This window comes from Balaenoptera musculus, chromosome X (assembly GCF_009873245.2).
Source record: "Balaenoptera musculus isolate JJ_BM4_2016_0621 chromosome X, mBalMus1.pri.v3, whole genome shotgun sequence".
Lineage (NCBI taxonomy): Eukaryota > Metazoa > Chordata > Mammalia > Artiodactyla > Balaenopteridae > Balaenoptera > Balaenoptera musculus.
Genome location: NC_045806.1, coordinates 23,282,376 through 23,288,765, shown reverse-complemented (window position 1 = coordinate 23,288,765; position 6,390 = coordinate 23,282,376).

Genomic DNA, 6,390 nt, shown 5'->3' with positions numbered 1-6,390 from the left:
TCTATCTCACAAACTGCTATGCACTCTTTAACATGCGCATAAAATGTTGCCTTCTCTGTAAAACCATCCCAGATGCACTTTTGGGAATGTGAGTGTTCAAGTGCACACACATACAGACTAATCTATGCCATTCTTTCCAATCTCTTATCACATTATGGTGTTTGTAAATTGCTCTCCTTTACTAGATTATGAGAGGTTGACAGAGTCTAGAAAATATAAGTAGTTTGGAATGGCTAAAAGAATATTTAAACAATAAAACTTAGTTTAGTTTACTTAATTCATTTTGCTGTACGGTTGTAAGCAAATTGTCTAACTTCAACTAAAACTTCCAAGTCTTTGCCATATTCTGTCTTAATCATTTAACATAAATTCCCATAGGCTATAAAATTAAATGTTGTCCAAATGACTTACTACCACAATTTCATAGTTGAATAATTTTTTGCTATTTCTGTGCTTGAACTATAATTATAAAAGAGGATAAACAACCGAGAATAACAAAAACTAAAGCCTTTGCTTATATTATTTCAGATACTCCTTACCTTTCCCTACTGACAGAAAGACCTCTAACCAATTCTCTTTACCTTTCTGTTTTGACTTTTATAAGTTTTTGCTCTTACTGTAAATTATTTTCTTTGTACATTCAGCAAAAACACACTTACTTTTCAAAATTTACCAACTACACAAACTGTCACACTGGATTCCATTTACAGACACCTCTACAGGTGAATAAAATGTTTAAATTTTGTAAATAACAATATTTTTAAAAGGACAATTTGTTCGGGAAAGGGTGCAACAAATAACAGTAATTTTAATATGCACCTATCAAATGAGAAAGGCAAAAAAAGTTTGTTTTTTTATTCCCAAGTACTTACAGGAAGGAAAGGCATGAGCAGACCCTCAACATTTTGTTTTCATTTCAGAACGTAACAAAGGTATTATGGTCTGTATTCCTCCTTCCTCCTTAGAAGTGATTCCATCAGTGGGGTTTTTATATTCTACTATATAAAGAAAAATTAAAAAGTGTTAAGGTGCTATATTTTAACTCTTAGTTTCAAATAGTAAATACTTATTCCAAAAGAACACCAGAAACCTACCTCACCTTCAAAATTGTCTTGGCCTAGGGCCAAACTTCAAGTACATTGGTCAAAGCAGAGAGTTTAAAAACACAACTAACTAATATATTGATTTATGCATTTATTGAGTTTGGTTTTTCTGAATAAATAGAATGTCAAATTAGTAAGAATTACAAAGCTGAATAAAAGTACATTTTTGGAGAAGGCACTGTTCTATTTGGGATGCTGTATTTATGGGGGAAGTGTTTTTGCAGATTTTCAATAACTATGTTTAAATTATGATGATATTGGACATCAGTAATTACATTTGTCCCTCAAGGCAATGTAATTATTACTAATAACAACTTGCAGTGACTAAATTCTAAAAGTTCAAAATACATTTTGTTTCTTTATTCTATACTTTAAGGGATAATACATATGACCGTGCTTTGATTTAATTATTTCAGTAAATATTTGTGGACATCTACTATACATCAAGTATGGTAAGTACTGGTAAATTAATGAGCAATAAGTCCTTTCTAACTTCAGGAGCTCGGTAAAGAAAGAGATAAATAAAAATCAGCAATTGGGTGATATTTGCATTGTAGAAATATGCACCAGGTCCAGTGGTGTCCCAGCAGAGTAGGAAGGAGTATAGTATAGCACTCTGGCAAAATCAAGTTATTCAAGATGGCTCTAGAAAAAATTTGAGGAAGATTGGGGGAGTGAGAATAGGACAAAGAAGCGAAAGGAACCTTTGGGTAAGCAAAGGCCAGGGTATGAAGCCTTATCAAGGTGTTTGGAGGCTGTCCGATGGCCACTGGAGGGCTACTGAGGAATGTTAAGCAGAGGGGTGGTAAGTCATGATCACAGATGCTTTTTAAAGTGATCACACTAGTGGCAGTAATTGTCCCAATATATGATGGCAGTGGGATAGGGGTGATTTAATTTCTCTTTTTTCAGATTTTCTATACTGAATCTGTATGCTACTTAGTAATACTTGGTAATACAAATTTCTTTAAGTGGTAAAGAGGACTTACATTTAATTGTCTGCTTTTCCCATTAGAAAACAAACTTAACCAAAACCGAGCTACATACATCTTGTTCACTGCTCTAGTCCCAGTGCTGAATATATAGAAAATAAATATTTGTTGAATGAATGAATGTCAGTTTGAATGGAGACAAGAGAGATTAGTGTGTTTTCAGTATATAACTTGGTGAATATGATTTAGGATGCTACCATGTTTTTGGTTGTGGTGACTGATGCAATTAGTAAGTATAGAAATGCAGAAGCAGCAGTTGGGTTTCAAGAGAAAAATAACATACAGCTTTGAACATTTTCTGAATGAGTTGCCTATGGGAAATTAGAATGAAGGCATCCAGTAAGAAATTGGTTAAAGAAGTAAAGAATACAAGGAAAAATCTGGGCTTGAGATATAAATTTGGAACTCTAACTTCCAAAGTGGTGGTGTAAGCCATAAAACTAGATGCTACTAGTTAGGGAAGGTATAGACCAAAAAGACGAGAAACTCTAGGGAAAAGCAGTGTTTTCATAACAACCTGAAGCCATGCATCTAACATCACAGAATTCAGTATCATGCAATTCAGGGAATAGGAGTTTTCAAGAGGAGTGGTGAGCAATGTCAAATAAAATGAGGGCATGAAAGAAAATTTTGACCTTGGCATTTTCTTTTCTTTCCTTTTCTTTTTGTTGTATAATTTCAGGCTTAGAGCAAAAATAGTGTAAAGCTCTCCCAAATGTTAAATTTTTACCACATTGGTTTTGTTATTCTCTGCTTATCCGTAAGCCTGTATCTATATATGTGTGTATCTATATATCTACATACAGTTGACCCTTGAACAAAGTGGGGGTTAATCTGCATATAATTTATAGTTTCTCCACATCCCCAGATTCAACCAACCACAGACAATTTAGTATTACAATATTTACTGTTGAAAAATATCCACGTGTAAGTGGACCCTCACAATTCAAACCCACATTGTTCAAGGGTCAACTGTATTTTTTCTCAAACTTTGAGACATTTGAGAGCCAGTTGCAGTTATAATGCTTTTAAATACTTACAGTGTGTTTTCCCAAAAATAAAAACATTATTTTACATAACTGTAGTACATTTATCACAGTCAAGATATTAACATTAATATGAAAAAAAAACTTTAAACAAATTATGCCAATTAACTCTTAGTGTCCATTACAGAAGATCAAATCTGGTGTAGAATCCAATCCAGGATTACAATATAATTGCTCTATCTCTGTTGGTTCGAAAACTTGGGAGGTTCCTGGGTAAAATCTGAAACTGGCCCCTATACATGGAGGGCAAGGAGAGACAGAAGAAAGAGACAACCACTCCAGATTGGTAGGTGGCAGGTTTAAGCAGCAAGGGCACTTGTCCACAAGGCTTGTCTTAGGCACTGCAAGATGACTAGAACGCCACACCTGCCCACCAGAATCTTAAAAGTCTATATAGAGTCCTTAACAGGGTTCAGTCATGTATACTGTCCAGATGGTCTCAACAGCACATTGCTCTTTTAAGCTTACACCCTTGAAAATGGCTCCCACTATGGAAACAGTGGGTGGAACATACATATTCCTAGGACAGGGGAGGGGGTGAGGGGCCTCCAATTGCCTGGGTTCAGCTTTCAGGTCAACTGGCGATCACATTCTCTTGATGACCTCCTCCAACGGTCTCAAAAATGTTGACAATTTTGAAGAGTATAAACCATATATTTTCCAGAATGCCCCTCAATTTGGCTAGAGTAAGTGCCTTCAAGTTGGTGCCTATGTCCTTTTGACATGTTCCTATCAATTCTCTAAGCAGTCCCTTACTTTATGGCACAGCAGAATGTTCCAAGCTCATCTTGTACCTTCCCGTTCCTAGCCTTGCAATCAGCCATTCAGTCAAGGAACCCTTGCTCCTTTTAGTGAACAATGGTATTTAAGAAGCAAGGTGTGGCCCTAGGTGTGCTCATTGCTACTACCTTAAATATACTTACTGTTAACCCAGTTCTCTAGAAGCTTATTGCTTCTGGGTTCTCTCAGTAGATATTATTAAGTCATATATCTGTGTATATATCTATTTATGTCTATATTTATCTATTAAATACATATCTATCTCCCTACCTACCTACCTGTCTATCCATCCATCCATGCAGCTATCCATCCACCTATATATACTTAAAACTATGAGTTTATAATTAAATTTCTAATTCCTTGATCAGGTTAGTGATCTAACATTATATGATAATGTGAGAGCTAGATTGGAAGCATTTTTAGCTAGTAGCTCATCCATTGTGATAAGAATTCCTTTTCCATATATTGTGCATAGAGAAATCTGGGTAGGCAATATCCATTGTCTTTCCCTAGTACAGCTGAATGTACCAACCATAACTTTAAAATAAGCCTCCCATTATTGGTTCTGCACTTTTTGTGGACTTCAGGACCAAGGCCTATTCCCAAGCACATAGATGGAAAATAGATGTGGACCCCTCAAATACTGTATGGCTTATCCTTGTCTTTGGCCTGCACCCCTTGAGTAAGGCAATGTGAGTGTGGATATAATGGTTTCTATTCCTCAGTCCCTCTGCTGTTTTTGGCATTACGAAATCAAGGAAATGCATTTCTTTGGAGATTGTTTTTCATAAGTCTTTTGAAGTTTCTAGTGTTTTTTCTTTTTTTTTAAACATCTTTATTGGAGTATAATTGCTTTACCATGGTGTGTTAGTTTCTGCTTTATAACAAAGTGAATCAGCTATACATATACATATATCCCCATATCTCCTCCCTCTTGCGTCTCCCTCCCACCCTCCCTATCCCACCCCTCTAGGTGGTCACAAAGCACCGAGCCGATCACCCTGTGCTATGCAGCTGCTTCCCACTAGCTATCTATTTTACATTTGGTAGTATATATAACTCCATGCCACTCTCTCACTTTGACCCAGCTTACCCTTCCCCCTCCCTGTGTCCTCAAGTCCATTCTCTACGTCTGTGTCTTTATTCCTGTCTTGCCCCTATGTTCTTCATAACCATTTTTTTCTTTAGATTCCATATATATATGTTAGCATATGTTATTTAATTTTCTCTTTCTAACATATTTCACTCTGTATGACAGTCTCTGTGTCCATCCATCTCACTACAAATAACTCAATTTCATTCCTTTTTATGGCTGAGTAATACCCCATTGTATATATGTGCCACATCTTCTTTATCCATTCATCTGTCGATGGACACTTGGGTTGCTTCCATGTCCTGGCTATTGTAAATAGAGCTGCAATGAACATTTTGGTACATGACTCTTTTTGAATTATAGTTTTCTCAGGGTATATGCCCAGTAGTGGGATTCCTAGGTCATATAGTAGTTCAATTTTTAGTTTTTTAAAGAACCTCCATACTGTTCTCCATAGTGGCTGTACCAATTTACATTCCCACCAACAGTGCAAAAGGGTTCCCTTTTCTCCACACTCTCTCCAGCATTTATAGTTTGTAGATTTTTTGATGATGGCCATTCTGACTAGTATGAAGTGATACCTCACTGTAGTTTTGATTTGCATTTCTCTAATGATTAATGATGTTGAGAATCCTTTCATGTGTTTGTTGGCAATCTGTATATCTTCTTTGGAGAAATGTCTATTTAGGTCTTCTGCCCATTTTTGGATTGGGTTGTTTGTTTTCTTGATATTGAGCTTCATGAGCTGCTTGTAAATTTTGGAGATTAATCCTTTGTCAGTTGCTTCGTTTGCAAATATTTTCTCCCATTCTGAGGGTTGTCTTTTCATCTTGTTTATGGTTTCCTTTGCTGTACAAAAGCTTTTAAGTTTCATTAGGTCCCATATGTTTATTTTTATTTCCATTTCTCTAGGAGCTGGGTCCAAAAGGATCTTGCTGTGGTATATGTCATAGAGTGTTCTGCCTATGTTTTCCTCTAAGATTTTGATAGTGTCTGGCCTTACCTTTAGGTCTTTAATCCATTTTGAGTTTATTTTTGTGTATGGTGTTAGGGAGTGTTCTAATTTCATTCCTTTACATGTAGCTGTCAGGTTTTCCCAGCACCACTTATTGGAGAGGCTTTCTTTTCTCCATTGTATATTCTTGCCTCCTTTATCAAAAATAAGGTGACCATATGTGCATTGGTTTATCTCTGGGCTTTCTATCCTGTTCCATTGATCTATATTTCTGTTTTTGTGCCAGTACCAGACTGTCTTGATTACTGTAGCTTTGTAGTACAGTCTGAAATCAGGGAGCTTGATTCCTCCAGCTCCGTTTTTCTTTCTCAAGATTGCTTTGGCTATTTGGGGTCCTTTGTGTTTCCATACAAATTGTGAA